Source organism: Maniola jurtina, chromosome 4 (genome assembly GCF_905333055.1).
Source record: "Maniola jurtina chromosome 4, ilManJurt1.1, whole genome shotgun sequence".
Lineage (NCBI taxonomy): Eukaryota > Metazoa > Arthropoda > Insecta > Lepidoptera > Nymphalidae > Maniola > Maniola jurtina.
The window spans coordinates 5,045,902-5,064,741 of record NC_060032.1 but is presented as its reverse complement, the minus strand read 5'-3'; the positions used below and the strand labels follow the sequence as shown (position 1 = coordinate 5,064,741).

The following is an 18,840-nucleotide window of genomic DNA, read 5'->3' as shown; positions in this document are numbered from 1 at the left end:
CCACCCTGTATATGACATTCCACTAGTAAAATATTAGCCTATTAGCCTATAATATTAGCCGTAGCCTAAAATAAAATATCAGACCAAGAGAAAAACCAGACATGAAAAAGACAGCCGAGCTCTGAATAATCAAAAAAATAATAGATGAATCGTTTTGCAAATCGAGTTAGCCGGAAATTAAACCCGAATATTTTTTTACGTACGAATAAGCAACCGGATTCTATTTTCTTTCAGTCTGTACCAGACAAGTCGTCAACTATTGGTAATAATGTTGTTGTTCCTTCCGATTTTGTAGGTTTTCTCAAATCACCCTTTGCTGAGATCAGACAGGACCCATGGGGCCTCCCTTGCCTGCCCCCTTTTGTATTCTTCCCTTTATACGTTCCTAATGATGAAGGGATATAGACACAAAGAGGTGGTTAGATGTAGATTGTAGGTATACTCAATTTATTATGTCATTCAAACTTTTTTATGAGAAGGCATAGAATTGGGATGATATCTATGTCAAAAATAAATGATTTCTTAGGAATTATTAAATACAGGGTCTTCCATTATTCATAAAATCCACGACCGCTATTACTTTTAAGTTTGCTAACCATTTTAAAATTATCGACTTAACTAAAAAAAGTACGTCAAATTATGTCAAATGTTTATGACGTCACATCTGTGAATTTCATACAAGTTCCCTTACTAAGCGAGAGTTTTGACGTTTAATAAAAAGTCACTGATTTGACTAGTAGCCATCATCCCTATTATATATTACTTCGAAGGCTAGTGTTAGTTACCCCAATAAAATAGCTAATCGCCTCTGCCTAGTAGATTCATACTGCTTTTTCATTACCCATAAGTAGAATACCACATAATACATTATATGTTTTATCTTCCATGGCATTATATTGAACGATAAAGCAGATATAAAATATTAACGCTCATAATAAAAATACATAATATCATTTATCAGAGCCTATTTTATGATAACCGACGCCATTTTCATGGGAACGTAAACCCTTCTACCACCATTGTACTTGTCTGATTATCGTAACTCCTAGCTGAAATAAAGAACACCGCAATCTAAATGCACAGAATATTTTTAGTTAAATAAATACGTATCTATTTAATTAATTAATACAAGTCTACAACACTAAAAGGGAGTATTTTTTATTTGTACCAGAAAGTTGTAACAATAAAAAGAAAAAGAAAGAAACAGTGGACAGGGAAGCACTTGCCTCTACAAAGAGATCTCTACCAGTGACAGTGATTTTAATATAATCGATCTATCAGGTCTATAATTTTTTGAGAAGTGAAACCAAAATAATATGATACTTATTTAAACAATAGATGATGCCCGCAGCTTCGCCCGCGTGGATTGGTCAGATCCCCTGCAGCATCAGGATTGAGGAGTTGGAATCCAATTTTTTTATGAAACAAAGTTCCTCTATCGATTTAAAAAAAAACTACGCAAATCGGTTAAGAAATCTGGGAGATATCAGTGCATAGTTAGAAAAACACAACTCCTCCATTTTTTGGGTTAGCCTGTTCAAACAGACAGACACTTCAGTTTTATTTATTAGTATAGATAAGATCTTCTAAGTTAACTAAGCGCTGATAGAGGTTTTTATGCGTACTTATTTTAATTGATTTTTAAATGCTGCTGGTTCACCGCTGGTTCATTGCTGGTGGTTGGTAGAGCAGGACAAGTATGAATCTCTAACCTAGTTATTTATACGTAACCATATCTGATAGCAAACAGATGTGGCTAGGAAAACTGCCAATTCAGTATGACGAGTTGAGAATATACCAAAAAAAATTTTTTTTTTTTATTCTACAACATCATCCATCATCATCACACTTAAAAAAGATGACCAACTGGAAGTCCTGGGACTAAAATAAGCTAGGAAAAAAACACTATTTTGGGCGACTGTTTTGTAAAACGATACTCGTGCACCATATTATGATTTACGTTAAATAAAGTGCAGATCTTGTAAGAGTTACTAATTTCCCACTTACACAAAGCCTAAAGAGAAAGATGGACCATAGAGTAAGAATATGAATACGGAAAGATACGGAAGAAAGAATCTGATTGAACTATAGACTGTAGAGTTACAATTTTTTTTTTGTGAAACTGTGACACTAGGAGGCCTGCTAATTTAAACTCCCATTGAAAGTATTTTTTTTTAGTAAGGCGAACCATTGTTTAGGATGATTTCAAGAATCTATATAGTCTGTGAGAACTCTTTTAATCTCTTGATACCATCCTTTCATTACCTTAAAGTAGACTGTCTTCGTACTAAACTTTTACCGTACCTGGTGGTTTATTGAGCACTAAACTTGATGCCGGTATATAAAATGGTAATGTCTATTGTTATGGGAATTACTTTCTGAGATAGTCTTAGATTTATGGGGATACCTATACTATAAAAGTCAGTGCTTAGATGATATTGTGCCCTAGGGTGCTTTATAAGTTGTCCTAGTCTGAATTTCAAACTTATAATATGTGTGTTAAAAAAATGGTTGATTGTAAAAATTGTTGCCTACGAATGTCTTTGATTAGTGAGTTTAGAGGGAGGCACGTATATTGTAGAACACTGTGCGGGATTGATGGCTAAACTATGCTAAAATGCTAAAAGCCGGTAAGTTTCGCCACATCGCCTATAACTATAATTTATACGAAGAGACACATTGGATAGTTGCAGTATCTCAAGATAATAAATCTCTCCAAGTGTTCGCTAACGCCGATTTATCTACGTGTACAGAATTTTGTCTCTCCAAACTAGATCAAGGTACACAAACGAAAAGTTATATTAACAAAGAGATAAATCGTTTCCCAACACGCCATGACATTTGTTGCGTTGCATCCAGTGACGGATTAAGACTACATGATGCCCTAAGCAATCCATGCCTGTGGGCCCCCCTATCCGTATGTCAACTAGAATCGGTCTTTAAACCTTTACCGCCTAAAAACATTAGTTTTTTGTAAAATAAGATGATGAGATGTAACGTACTTTATAAGTGGAGTAGGTGCGACAACAATAAAAACCAAAGCATAATAATTTATTTATTGAAATGCGCCTTGCGGCTTTCGGAGGCATTCGAATTTCGAATGCACAAGCGGGCAGCGAGTTGGTAAGCTGGAGTTGGGTTGTGACTCTAGGTCGGACTCTATGTCAACTTAAAACGCGCGAATTTTCAAATTAGTCCTAGAAACTTTTTTTGGTGTGGTTTTTGGTGACGTGAGAGTGAGACGTGATGCCCTAAGGACGGATTTTTTTTTGTGTTTCCTCTGGTGCCCCCTCAGACGTGATGCCCTAGGCAATTGCTTAATTTGATTAAGGGTTAATCCGTCACTACTCTAAGAACCGACAGATTAGTACGAAAAAATGGGAGGTATTATTACAATACTTCAGAACAGAGAACAGAACCCAGAAATGAAATTATAATCATGTAGCTTGTGGCTTATTGTGACATATTATGTAAAGAATCAAGACTTTATCCTTATACCACAGGTTTGGAAAGCTGATTCTTTTGGCAAGAAACTGAGCAGTTGCTCTCTGAATGCAAAACCGACTGTTTCCATGCAACTTTGGCGCAGAGCTCTCAGCGATTAGGTACTTGGTGGGGCGAAACATGAGCATTAGGCATGGTTTTCGTCTTACCCATGTTCATTTTTAGTCCCACTTGTTGAGAAAATCTGCTAAGTTAAGGTAAAGGAGCATCGCATTAAGGTTTTCCGAAGTCTGCAATATCGGCGCTATATCATCGGCAAATCGAAGTTAAGTGATGTACGAGTCTATAAAGATATCAAGTCATAAGATAAACCATCGGAACGGTTACCTTTGCTCTTTATTTATGTTATTAGTTATAAGTACTTGTTTCAAGTCTGAATTTACTGATGCAAGAGTAAATAATTATGTAGAGTTACGTGTACATATTTTAATTCAGAATGTAAGTGAATCACAAAGAAAATCAAGAGAAAAAGTTTGTTTACATCGTTAGTTGTGAATTTTTAAATAAAATATGAGTCTATAGTCGAACAAACTTAAACAGACAACATCTCTGTTTTCTACAACACAATAAACGGTCTCAAACTGATTGTGGATGCAAAGTGTGTACGTCAATGCATAAGTAAACGTCCATCACTCTAACAAAATGGACATAATATCTTTATTTATTAGCATTTTCCTTATTTATGGCTTAGTTAAGGCGGGTACGTTTATTTTTGCTGTTGTTCAATATTTTACGCAATTTTATATAATAACGTTCTTACTGTGGGTGTTTTTTGATCGAAGGGCATGTTTGGGCGTCAGCGTTTATACCTTCCTACTCGTATTTCATTAGTGTCTAAAATAAAGCTTCTATATAATAAAGCTCTTTAAATAAATCTTATAACTTATTACACTTCAGATAACTTAATATTATTTTAATTCGTTTACGACAATTTAAAAAGCAGAAGTTACTATTTTGCAATTAGTATTAAATACTTTATAATGTCACTTCTCAAGGTGTTTTCTGAAGGCCGTGGGGTTTTTGGACTCTGTAAATTGCGTCACGGTTTTGGTCACAGGGTTAAGGCAAATAGCACTTACTTAATCCACTTTTAATTTTGCATTACGAATTAAGAAATCATTAAATTCACTTGAATAAACTTCGAAAAATAAAATTTTCAGAAAACAAGCTTGAAGAAACTAAAGGTTCGTTGAAAACTAGAAAAAGAAGAGTTAAATAGGTAGCATATTATACTTAGGTAGGTATACAAGTACTAACTTCATACAATATACTGGGCAGATCACATGTATCGAATGCGGTAGAATGTAGCAGAAAACAGAAGAAGAGCAGAAGGCAGACCAAAAAATGTTGAATGGAATGTTTAGCAGAAGTAGGTCTTCTGGGCCTACAGAAGGATGAGTGAGAGAAGGAATGACAAATGAAAAAAACTGCGGAGAAGGCCATGACTCATAAAATGTTACAACACTATTAGGAGAAATTGGCAGAAGAAGAATATAATACAAAATATAAATCTTGAAAAGTAGTAAGAAATATTTTAAAAATAAAGTTGTGGTGTATTGTTAAAATATGAAAGTAGGTATTCATGTAATGTTGGTAAAGGACGTCTTAACCTATGTTATTTTAATGGCACCCATAGATCATGTAATCTTTCCCATCAATTGTTCCTACGCTATTTGTTTGCCCATCTCCATAGATCGGCATCTGATTCTGCAAGGCGCGGGGGTGGAGTGGGTGCGAGGTTGCTTGCACAATGCACCGCTGTATGTCACAAATAAAACGGACTACTCCATTATTCAAATACAAATTCAAAATATTTTTATTCAATTAGACTTTTACAAGTACTTTTGAATCGTCAAAAGCATCTACCACTGATTCGGAATGCCTTAGAAGTTCTTTCTGGTGTTATAACAACTTTTCATAGCGGGTGATGCTCTGTTCGTTGCAAACAGTAGCTCTATTTACGTATGTCCAGTTAGGAAATTTAAGGATCTGCTCAAATTGACGCAGTTCTGTTGATAGACCCAACTACCTACTTGGTCGAGCCATGCCTCTATTATTTATTATCCTGAGACTGGTAAATAGCAAAAACTTTGTTGTAGCTACTGCGCAAGAAACGAATATTTGATTGATGAACCTATCGTATGTCGGAACTATCACCCCCGCGATCAAATAGATCGCTGAATCACCCACAGTGCAGATTCAAGGTCAGAGTTCTGACGCAAATTAATATAATATTAGCATGGCTCTACGGTATGTAGTACAAAGTATAATGCTGTGATAAATTCAAGTAATGGTTTTATATTTTCCAGGACAGTGAGTTAAGTCTCATTTACATCAATGCAAGACTAATGACTTAATGGGTAGATCTTTTTCCTCTCCTTACCCCCACACTATGTCGGGTTGGCACAACATGCCCTTTTACACGGATATCCTCTCTCACGCAATCTATCCACCTTTCTTTAGTCTTCCTCTTCGCTTTTTTCTTCTGCACTACGCAAAATTGTAGATATATTCTGGCAAAACCCTTTGAGCAGGAAAAGTCTAAGCGACTCCAACCCCATTGAAATTCGAAAGCAACATTGATATCAATGAACCTCTCATATTTTTTTCCTTTTACCAAGAAACGCAGATCAAGTTTAGTATAACAGTGCCCTACTTTTCGACCGCCATACTTAACATTTCCTTATTCCCTCGTCAACGTTTAATATCTAGCCCCATTGAGTTGCGCCGCTCCGCTTGTTAATTACAGAGCCCTTAAACCGGCCGTCAGCTTACCGCATTCTAGTCGCCTCGACGCAAACACTCCGCCTTCTAAGCCACTTTATTATCTCGTCTTTTGCAACAACTTACTAAATAAAGATTCATTTTCTAATACATTTAAATGAATTAGTTTAAACTGAATTAAGTGCATGAAACTTTTATGAAGATTATAGAGAAAGCATAGGTTGTTGATTGTCCCAAGTAACGCAGTTTCTGTATACTACCCAAGAGATACGATAGGGACCACGGGTTCATTTTGTTCAAGGAAATATAGGGTATCTTAATCTTTTCCTCCGTTATCAAAAAAAGTGGCCAAAGTTGACCACCAAGTTTTGATGTGTAGAAATCTTATAAGCAAATCTCGTCCCTAGGAATTCGGGTATATTAGGCAGAACCCCGGGCCCTTCGTAACCAAAAGATTTAGATAGATAGATAGATAGATAGATAGAAACTCTTTATTGCACACAAAAACACATATAAGGATAACAACACAGTAAGAAGAAAACAGAAAAAAACAATTGTGTGCAAAGGCGGCCTTATTGCTTGGAGCAATCTCTACCAGGCAACCTTTGCTGAAAGGAGAAGTTCTAGGAAGGAGGTTGGATAGTACCAAGTCGAAAGGATTTTTTTACAAAGATTTATATATATACTAATAAACATAAAAAAGTAATTATATATATATAATATATAAATATATATGTATATGCTATATATGACAATATAGTTACTTGCATATAATATAAAAGGGATACATATACTTAATATAAAAAAAAAAAAAAAATAATATAATAAATAAAAACAATATTTAAACTATTATGGCATAGATAAGTAGAATTCTTTCAAACGATTTTTAGATCTACAATCCTCAACAAGAGTAGGTAGGTAACCGCGACCGCGAGGCATTTTCGGCATGTTTTTACCCAAAGGATGGTGTGGTAAGATTTTATTTTTAACCCCCGACCCAAAAAGAGGGGCGTTATAAGTTTGACGTGTGTATCTGTGTCTCTGTCTGTGGCATCGTAGCTCCTAAAGTAATGAACCGATTTTAATTTAGTTTTTTTTGTTTGAAAGGTGGCTTGATCGAGAGTGTTCTTAGCTATAATCCAAGAAAATCAGTTCAGCCGTTTGAAAGTTATCAGCTCTTTTCTAGTTACTGTAACCTTCACTTGTCTGGGGTGTTATAAATTTTTAAGTTACACTTGTACAAAGAAGTAGATAAAACTACACTAGTGGTTTTCATCCACATCATTATTGGCAGAACTTTGTGGGTAGCAACATAAAGGGTAACAAGTTTTCTCCAGCCGTTGACCGTGGGCCGTATTAAATGTACATAACTGTGGTAGGTAGTATGTAAGGACTTGTTTTATAGCCCTAATAATGAAGTGTTTTGTTTGCACGTGAGAGGTTAACGTTTGTTTGCCCTCTGCATTGGTTTTTGTTCAGTTTCATGGCCAAACCTTAATCATTAATTAAGGTAAGGGCTGACGTAAGCTGTGCCCTTTCAGTTGTTGATATACGGTACATAATAGATGATATTACACCGAAAATCTTAATCTGCAGTGGTCTGTGTACAATGCAAGGATCGAAGAATTCCAGCTTATGAAAAATAACAATCCCCAATCCCCACATGAAAATTTATTAAAACCTAAAAGTACTTAACTATGGGAATCTGCTCTTTAAGCATAAATCCTTCACCCGGATCCATTTTAAGGTTTCGTACGTCTCAATGATAAAAAGGAACTCTTATAGGTAAATGCACCGAAGCAAAAACTTTTACCTATTATCAAGCTATGCTAACTATTCCCAGCGTTAACCTTTGTGCCATAATTACTCTTTGACCAAAACGGCAGAAATCTCACGCTCGTACACTTAAGGAAAGTATTTAAGCATGTGAATGAACGCGCGAGGTGTAATGTAGGGTTACCATTCCTTATAGAAATAAAATTCTTAGAATTTTCTTTTTCAGGGAAAGCATAGCGCTAGCAAATGTCCCCATGCGCTCCCCACTAGGTGGACGGACGATATTGATCGATATTGATCGCAGAGAGCCGCTAAATTCAGGCAGCGCAAGACCGTGGCATGTGGATTCTGGAAATCCCTACAAAAAAGACCCATATCCAGCAAATTTTGTCTATCGATTGATGACGACGTCAAAAGAAGCCATTATAAGTTTAAATATCGATTATAACACGATCATGTTATAACTTTAAACTGTAACTTTACCGGTCAACAATCATAATGCCATTTATTAAGCAGCAGACCGCCAAAATGTTGGTTGATATTGCATTATTTTTCTTTTCACAATAAGCACAATGTTTATAACAGACGACGAATAATAAAAAATCCATTTTGTTTATATAAAACTAAATAATGTATTTATTTCTTTTAGTTTGATTTGTTAAGCCGAATGTTTTTCAATCACAGTACCTACCTACCTAGTCCGCAAATATTTGCACTCTTGGTAACTCTAGTTGTAAGACGTGTAGTGTAGTGTAAATTGTAATACGACTTGTGTTTTATTGTTCTTTGTCTCCACAGTCTTGAATAGCATTGTTGTATAGGCAATGCACCTACTTAAATAAGTAGATCGCGTGAGATATGTTACGAGAATGACTAATCGCTCCTAAAACAGGTAATTCAGAGCAAATAAAACTTTTATCATCATTATCAGCCCATCGCCAGCTCACTACTGAGCACGGCTCTCCTCTCAAAAAGAGTAAGGGTTCGGCCATAGTCCACGCTGGCCAAGTAAAGATTGGCAGACTTCATATCCTATACCTAACCTTTGAGAATATTAAAGAGAACTCACAGGCGTGCAGGTTATAGTTATGTTGGAACAATGCCGTTATTTATCAAAAAGATCATTCGATTTTTAACAAAATAATTCAGTGGCAAGTAACTTAATAATATGTACTCGAAACTTATCGACATAACATTACAGCTAATATATTCATTAATCATTATTATTAATTTTGCTTGTCAAAATTCTAAATTTATAAAATATGTAAAGCTAAAGAATATCATCTATTTCATCAAAACAAAAAAAAATTATATCGCTGCATTAAAAGTAGTGAGGTTTCATAACTGTAAAGAATTTTCCACTTATAATCCGTAGTTAATTAATTAATTAAAAATTCACGTAAGTTATGCAATGAGATTTTATTTCGCCATATTTTTCATTAGTCAAGTCTTTGCCTTGTCCCAATATATTTATTTACTTAAAGCTTACTTAACTACTCACAAGGGCATCACAAACATCAGCTTCATCTAAGTTAAAATATAAGAGATATAAGCGTAATAATGATACGTACATAGATACAAGAATTTCGTAACATGTAGTCGTAACTTTACGTTAAACAACGAATAATAAAAGATTTCACGGTTCAGAGCTTTTCTAGTCTAGCCTTTCATAAGAGCGGAATCACAAAGATTTTTTAAATTGCACTTCATAGTAGGTAATCGGTACAATGTTTTTGTTTTCGTTTGGTAATGTTTTTTATTACAGTCAAATTAAGTACTCCTTTCTGTACTTTTATTTTACTTTCATATTTAAGTAGATAAGACTAGTGTAAATAAATAAAGGATTCTAAAAAAAAAGAGTTGTAAATACAGATGATTTGTAGAAGGCTGACTAATTGTTAATATTAACACAGGTGCACTATACGAATAATAACTGTTTATTGATATAATATAGGTAGGTACTACCTACTAGGTAGATATACTAAATACTAAAGCTAAAGCCTCAATAGCTCAACGGTTATAGGAGCGGACTGAAATCCGAAAGGTCGGTGGTTCAAACCCCACCCGTTGCACTATTGTCGTACCCACTCCTATCACAAGCTTAACGCTTAGTTGGAGGGGAAAGGGGAATGTTAGTCATGATTAAAATGACTAATATTCTTTAAAAAAAAATACTTACCTACTTTGATGATAACTGTATATTCTTTAAAATAATTTAAAAGCCATTTCTAAAGCTTAACTACCTAAATTAATTAAATGTTATGAACTGCTTTGAAAGTAGAGTCTACGTACAAATTCAAATTCAAAATATTTTTTATTCAATTAGACTTTTACACACGTCTAGAATCTAGATAATTATTATAATTATTCGCAATACCACATACGACATTCATGAGAATAGTCTAAAAAGAAATAACTCTGAAGAAAATTCAATGAGCAAGAAGGGTTACCGGCCACCTAACTATATTTTCTTAAGAAGTCACATGCAGTTACCTACACCCGTCGCATCGTCGGTTCCAATATGCTTTATTTAATGCCCATATTGCATACGACTTTACATACTTTAACCATGCCCGTAGGAGTTTACATTACATAACCTTCCGATACGAGGACGGGCATATTTGCAATCCAATCTAAAAATGGAACAGAACTATAGCTAAAGTCCATATACATATATCTACGTGCGTTTACTGCAGAAACCTTACAATTTTCTATAGCAAGATCACGCGATAAATTAAATTGTGTGCGCTTCACTGAGCACAAGTCAAACTTGATGATGCATTAACACTAGGGTTATAGAAAAAAAAAACTGGAACTAATAGTACTACATACTTACTCTTTTTACCAAAGGTTGTCTGGAACGGATTGTTAAGACCACTTTTGCATATTTACCTTTGATTTTGCAAAGTAGTCATGGTGTTTAACCTTTTTGATTTTTTGTGTAATTAAGTATGTATTATTTTCTAACGATATAGCGATATTTTATAGAGGCTTTCTTTACAGTCCCAGATATTTTCATGTAAGCACATAATTATTACATCAATTTTTCTGTTCAGGTAATTTAGTTAAACTCTAAAAAAAATTAAGTTTAGGTACATCGCTTGTGTAAGTTATTTCCGAGCAACTTTTTCAAGCTTTTATAGGAAACTAGAGGATGCCCGCGGCTTCGCCCGCGTGTATATCGGTTTCTTAAATCCCTTAGGAACTCTTTGATTTTCCGGGATAAAAGTAGCCTATGTCCTTCCCCGGGATGTATCCCAAGTCTGTACCAAATTTCATTAAAATCGGTTCAGCGGTTGGGGCGTGAAAACGTAGCAGACAGACAGACAGACACACTTTCGCATTTATAATATTAGTATGGATATTTTATGGTTAAGTACGTAGGTACCTACTGGTAGAAAAATAGAATAAAACTATGAATAATGCAGTAAATATTGTTTGCATGATAAATCAATAATCAGAGCTCTATTCAAAAGTTAATTCGTTTCAATATTATTGATACAACTTATTAATCCTCTGCAGGACAAACAACTCAGCGTAATTCGAGAGTTAAAGCCGTGATTTACGAAATCAATTACATTCGTCGATGCCCAGCTACCGACTACAAAAGCATTTTAATGATCTTTTTTGTTACTTTCATTAATATTTTGGTAGCAGGTAGGATGCATTATAAAAACATTTATGATCAACCCATCGACTGAGATCGAATCTTCTGTCAGAATGAGAAGGGTTTGTGTCATAGTCTGCCACGCTGGCTAAGCGTGGATTGGTAGGCAAAAAACATAAATAAGCATAGATTAAACAGACATACGCCTGACAGACAAATAGGCAGACACACTTTCACAATAATATACCTATTAATATGGATATGGATTATACGATTGATTACTAACTGCGTACAAAAAGTAAGTACATATTGGTACGTGATTTATTAGGTATTTACATTTTAAAGATAGAAAGTTAATTGCGCCTGTATTAAAGTAATTAGTGATTATTTATAACCTGTCGGTCATTTAGGTCGTAAATGCCCCAAGTTTGCTGTTCGGACAGACATATTAAGCCATATTTAAACAATGTAAGGAAAGAGGTACATTGACTACTATCCTCGTTTTAATTGAGTAGTACTTACATTGCCAATATCAACCCAGAGCGCCCTATAACTCGCTTATTGTAGCGCCGCGGTTTCATTTTACCCCTATAAACCACTGTATTCGACACGATAATTAAAAATCAAAGGTTTTTAAAGAAAGCTTTCTTTAAATATTGTTAAGTTACTTTAATTTGATTGATGATTTTTAACTCCTCTAAGCGTGTATTTTATAATGATGTCTTTTCCGATATACAGTGATTCAATTAGCCTTTGCTTATTGCAATCTAACGTGTAAGTGAACACAGCATGCGTTCTGTGCCTTAGTGCCGTAGATAATAAACAGAGTATTGGAAAGTGACTGGTTAAGAAAGAGGCAGCGACCATGTGTGAATTAATCTTATGAAAGACCCAGTCGACGCGACGTCTAGTCTATTATTTATTGGCTAAAATGATGATAAGAGAGCTGTGATACCCTAGGGGTGAAGACATCGGGCAGTTATCTCTTCGGGAAATAGGGAGTTCGATCCCGGGCTTGCCCCTTTAACTTTTCAGAGCTATGTGCGTTTTAAGCAAATAATTAATGTCGCTTGCTTTAACAGTGTAAGAACACATCGTAAAGAAACGTGCCTGAGATTTCTCCATAGCATTTTCAAAGACGTGTGATGTCTGCCAATTCGCACTAGGCCAGCGTGGCGGACTGTGACCTAAACCCTTCTCATTCTGGTCAATGGGTAGTGGGCTGGCTATGGGTTGATTATGATGATAATGATAAAGATACCCAACAACATAATGGATTTTATTCTTGGTTTTAGTACAATATTGTTGTAAATAAACTTCGTGTCGTAAGTAATCGTGACATCGTGTCGCACGCTGTGAACCCGATTCATTATTCATTAGCGCCTACTTAATGACATCAAACGAGCTGCGCACACTATGACTAGACTGCGGATTGATTGCCCTGAGCATTCAATTTACGTTGCCAAATAGGTGAGAGAATAAATAGCTTTGACGCCTCGACATAGGCTAATTAGACCGCATTTACTGGAAGCGATCTTTTTTCACGTCGCGTCGGCTAGTAAGGAAACTGTCAGTGTCGTGCTGCTGAAAGACGGGTTTATTAATCAGACCTGGTTGCTTTCTATATTGACTAGCTATCATACTATTGTTTATTGATGTATTGGAGATAATTAATTACGTAAACTTAAAACTAAAGCTACGAACGTACTAAACGCGTCCTGGTGTCGTGTTCGATCTTCGGCAGCATCATCACTTGTCAGCAGGCGAAGTCCTAGAGGTCCTAGTCTATAAATTCATTACAAGTTCAACAGTTGACAATCAAAGAGTATGCAATTATTACAATGGTATGGTATCAATCACACTTCACACTTATATTATAAAGGAGAAAGTTTATATGTGTGTGTGTGTGTGTGTGTGTGTGTTTGTTACTCCTTCACGCTAAAACTACGGGACGGATTGGGTTTTAGTTTAGTTTTGAATAAATGTCTTTGACTTTGACGGACATCTCCGATAAATATAATATATTTTATTATGAGATTATATTTATAAGATATATTATATCTTCTGGGAGCTTATTTTAACTTTACATAAGAGTACAAAATGGTAAACAAAATGGTAAGGCGACAAGACTAGTCTGTCCCACGTTCGAAAAACCTCGGTGAAAGAAACGCCATCGGCAATGCCCATGCTGGTAGCTTACCGACTGACCACAGAAAGCACTTTCACTTTCGCTGCGAATAAGCCGCGCAGCTCAATTCGAGCCGTGTCACGCTAGTCTCTACACACGAGACATTTCACGCCTATTAGCCTCTCTTTGTTTCTATTTGGCAAAAATATTCCACGAGGGTTTGTTATATAAGGAACCTAAAGCTTAATCCATCCGTACGTACTTGATATAATAAATGCGAAAGTGTGTCTGTCTGTCTGTCCGTCTGTCTCTCTGCTAGCATTTCACGGCCCAACAGTTTAATGTTATCGATGAAATTTCGTACAGGTTGCATCTCGGAAACTGACATGTTTAGACAACTTATTATTCCGATAAATCAAAGTGTCACATCAAACAAGATTTTAAAAACCTAAATCCACGCGGACGAAGCCGTGGGCAAAGTCTATAAATGTTCTGTATAATCCGCCAAAAATGTTGGCTAGTGTCTCTAGAGGATTAGTGTAGTATTGTGTTGGTGGTATTGCTGCCTTTTTGTCCTTCTGCAGGGAGAGCGGGCCTATAGATAGCATATCAAATGCTTATAGGAGGGCGGGCCTAGCATATCGCATGCTTATACATTGTAACATACTGATATGCCTGTTTTATTAAAATTGCTATTGTCACTTGCTTTGTCGGTGAAAAAACCTGCATGCCTGAGTTCTCCATAACGTTCTCAAAGGTGTTTGAACTAGTCTGTCAATCCGCTCATGACAAGCGTGGTAGACGATGGCCAACCCTTCTGAGATGAGACTAGTGCTTAGTAGTGAACCAGTGGTGGGTTGATCATCAAGATGATGATGATGAATGATGATAGGCCTAAATTCCTTTTACTTATACACTTATGTCAACTACGTAGGCACCTACCTAGTAATATGACGTCAGCTCTTTTTTTTTTTAATTTCCAAAAGCAGATTACGTCAGTCTACGTGACTCTAGAAGTATCAATACCAGTATAATAATATTTGCGCAAACTTTTTTAGTTTGCTTGTGATTTGAGACCGGAAACTTGATAAAAGTTCCACGGTTTCTAACCATTCGGCTATTACGACTTAAAACCTCGACATTAGTTATAAAATAGTAGAGTTATAAATAGACCTCGGTTAGTTATAAAATATATAAACGACAATTTCTCTAAAACATAAATCATATACACTTAATTTTTAATTAAAAATAAATCAAGTTTATTTGGAACTCGCGGCGGTGTCTTTAAAGTACGAAGCCATCAATTAATAGGCAGTTAACAGGTGAAAACTTTCTCTCAAGTAATACTGTTGAAGATCAATATCAGTTCTTGAGATTATTATTATTTGTCGTGTAAGGTACAACGCACACCAGCAAAGTGGATTGGAGCAAAGGTGCAGCATCATTCTTGATAATAACTTTAATTTCGACGACGTGACAGGTAGGCGCATTTTAATATTGGTATGGATGACTTGACCTCAAGGTCAGAATAGTTAGGTTAGCATGCTCCACGCGATTACCGGAAACCATAAGCGATAACCGATCTCTTATGTTGTAGCGTGATGTTTGCCATTAGCGAATCGGATAGCGAATGATGGTGCTATAAGATTAGTTACTTATGGCGTTAGTAACTGAAGATTAGATTTTTTGTTGACAGAAGGATATGCGAGAACACTGCTTTAGTATCCCTGGAAATCCTTCCAAATATGATTAATGGAATGGGTCGCGAATCGTGACCCTCAGTAATGAGGAACACATCTCACATAAAAGTAGGTAGGTAATAGCCTAGGTAAGTATATGCTTCGCTGAAAACGCCTTAGGTTAGGATAATTGCAGCAGAAACAACTAGACAGAAGATATTGTAAAGCACAATTATTAATGTGTGCGCAAATAGAGTGCACTGTCTATTCTACAAAACAAAACTCTAACACGTCTGGTCACAGAGGATTTTCCTCTGAGGTCTGGTGAGAGATCAGGCGAAAGACGTTTAATTATGTGCTTTACAAGACACAGAACACTGACGTTCTAGCTCCAGCCTGCTACCAGGACTTTGTTGATAGAAACCCACAAGTGTACACAACTTTGTGTTCGTTTCTATGATCGGACGTGTTCACAAATTCAAAGTTGCTCAGCGAGCTATGGAGAGGGCTATGTTAGGAGTTTCCCTGAGGGATAAGATCCGAAATGAGGAGATCCGCAGGAGAACCAAGGTCACTGACATAGCCCAAACTATTAGCAAGCTGAAGTGGCAGTGGGCAGGCAATGCCTGTCGTAGAGGCGATGGCCGTTGGAGCCGGAAAGTCCTTGAGTGGAGACCGCGTTTAAGCAAACGTAGTGTGGGACGCCCTCCAGCACGATGGACCGACGATATAAAGCGGCTGGCGGGAAGTGGCTGGATGAGGAAGGCTGAGGACCGGGTGTGGTGGCGCTCTTTAGGGAAGGCCTATGTCCAACAGTGGACGTCCACAGGACAGGATGATGATGATGATGATGATATTGCAAAACTGAAGCCATATTGAGTCGAGAGTCAAATCTTTAGAGATCCCAAATATGGAGACGATAAGTTAGCTCAAATATCGGTCAAACCTGCTTAGATTCAGGTTCGTCAAACGTTCTAGCATTTTGCATATTTAATTAAGGTTTGCATACAGTAAACACACTATTATTATTTCGGGTAGGAAACTGCTGAATGAATTTTTGTGAAACAAACGTGAAATGACTCGTATTATCCTCTTGTTAGCTTAAAAATATATACCTACTACATATTTTGGATGTAAGGTACATATTTTTATTCTGTCTGGCAGAATTTACATTACTTACACTACCAGATTTTTTTGTACAATTTACTTTTAATTTGTACTTGATTCCACAGTCCACTTATGAAGTTAGCCGAGCATACTATCTTTCTTTACACAGTGGAACATGGAAGTCAAATCGGTCAGTAGGAAACTGTATAGCGGAAGTAGTGAACAATGACCGAATGAAAGCATTGCGTGTAAAAGCAACGCATGCGTGTAATTGACACTGGGATTATAGTCGTAAAATGTTTAGTTGTTTAGTTTAGAACCGGTTCTAAATAAGTAACTAAGCGAACAGTTGTGGTACAGAATATGATTAATTTTATATCGCCCTAGTTTGTTTAATCTTTCAACAGGGCATCAAGCTGAAAGATCTACAGATATACAGATGTACAGATATGTATCTACAGATTTTCCAAAAACTTTTGGACATCCTATTTACAACTTCCCTATCTTTTATCCTTGCCTTCTGTAAAATTGCATTATTATACATCCAAATGCTTGATGCCCTCGATATGAAGCGCGTTTTGTTTTTTTCTTTTCGTGAGGGAAATCCGTCAGGGATACCACCGGCCACGGGGGAGCACAGTGGTTATGTTGGACTCCTGCCGACTAAAAACCTCACGAAGTTCTATCCTGCCGCTGACGACGGAGCACAAGCGACTGACAATGCCTTGTTTCTCCGCCAGCGGATGTCCGCCGAAGCAGACTACATGCCCCAAACACCAGAACCACAGCACGGCAACCAACCCGAGGACCACACTGTGAACAACGGACTTCGCCGTGTCCATCCCATCATCCATCCCGAGGGCTAGTAGTAGGGTTCGCGGGGAGGGAAATTCCCTCTCCACGTTCCCCATCCTCAAGATCTCCCTCGCCCGTCACCAAACTAAACAGGCGAGAAACTGCTGTGGCAGCCAGTATTTTTTAACCCCCGACCCAAATTCTTGATTTGCGATGTGGTTTAAAATTTAAAACTTTGTAAAGTTAACTCGATGACTTCGACATTTCAATTCTGCATACGTATAAAGTTTTCGTAATTCTATGACGTAAAGTTTTCGACTAGGTACCTACGGCGTTCAGGAGATTCATGCCGTTTTCTTTGAGAAGTTTACTAGATTTGGTTTTTTTATATATTTTAATAATAAGTATAACTGTGCCTAAGTGTCTTTCTTACTTTTCATTAACCCCCAACCCAAAAAGAGGGGTGTTATAAGTTTGACGTGTGTATCTGTGTATCTGTCTGTAGCATCGTAGCTCCTAAACTAATGAACCGATTCTAATTTAGTTTTTTTTTTTTGTTTGAAAGGTGGCTTGATCGAAAGTGTTCTAAGCTATAATCCAAGAAAATCGGTTAAGCCGTTTGAAAGTTATCAGCTCTTTTCTAATTACTGTAAAATTCACTTGTCGGGGGGTTTTCGTTTATTCGTTTGTTTAAAGATTTAAACAGAAAAGCTTTATTGAATACACAATTGAAGTGGTTTTCAGAGAGTAATTTGGCACATTAGCTAACTACAAGCACTGCAGTCATAATGAATGTTTTAATATGTTATTAAAGTACTCGTGTTTGCGTTCCGTTTAAGAATTCTTGACCTCTTTTATCCGTGTGTCCCATTTAAATTCTGTGAATGGACGGCGAATATAAATTAAGATGGCCGTCAACAATTCCGAGAAGTAGAGTTTGTTTAAATCAAATCACATTAACATAATGGAAAAATTCAACCTTTAGGATTCTCAAAGGTCCAGGTCAAAGGTTTGTTGACAAATTTTTCAGGTCTAAAGAACGCAAACCTACTAATGAAATTATTCATATATTCGAATGTGTGTGTCTACTTATATTATGATTTGTGTCTTAAATACAAGCTGATTGGTTGACGGTGGTTAGCTACAAGTGTAAATTAAAAATTTATAACACCCCCGACAAGTGAAGGTTACAGTAATAACTAGAAGAGAACTTTCAAATGGCTGAACCGATTTTCTTGGATTATAGCTAAGAACACTCTCGATCAAGCCACCTTTCAAACAAAAATTAAAATCGATTCATGAGTTTAGGAGCTACGAGCCACAGACAGATACACAGATACACACGTCAAACTTATAACACCCCTCTTTTTGGGTTGGGGGTAAGAGAAAAGTAAAAAAGACACAGTTATACTTATTATTGAAATACCATAAAAAAAAGCAAATCTAGTAAACTTCTCAAAGTAAATGGCATGAATCTCCGAAATGGCGTAGGTAGCTAGTTGAAAACTTTACGTCATAGA

At 36.4% G+C, this 18,840-nt stretch overlaps 1 protein-coding gene and 1 long non-coding RNA gene across 3 annotated transcripts in view; both read right to left on the bottom strand.

Moving 5' to 3' along the window:
• LOC123864763 (serine/threonine-protein phosphatase 2A regulatory subunit B'' subunit delta-like) overlaps positions 1–18,840 on the bottom strand; it is a 123,929-nt gene that overhangs the window by 92,463 nt on the left and 12,626 nt on the right. The gene's annotated exons all lie outside the window — the stretch shown is intronic.
• The window catches only part of LOC123864843, a 28,502-nt gene that overhangs the window by 9,099 nt on the left and 563 nt on the right, over positions 1–18,840 (bottom strand). Inside the window, exons 2-3 of the long non-coding RNA XR_006795853.1 lie at positions 13,296–13,301; positions 11,843–11,858 (exon numbers count right to left, since the gene is read on the bottom strand). This is a non-coding gene — a long non-coding RNA (uncharacterized LOC123864843). The remainder of the gene's footprint in view (positions 1–11,842; positions 11,859–13,295; positions 13,302–18,840) is intronic.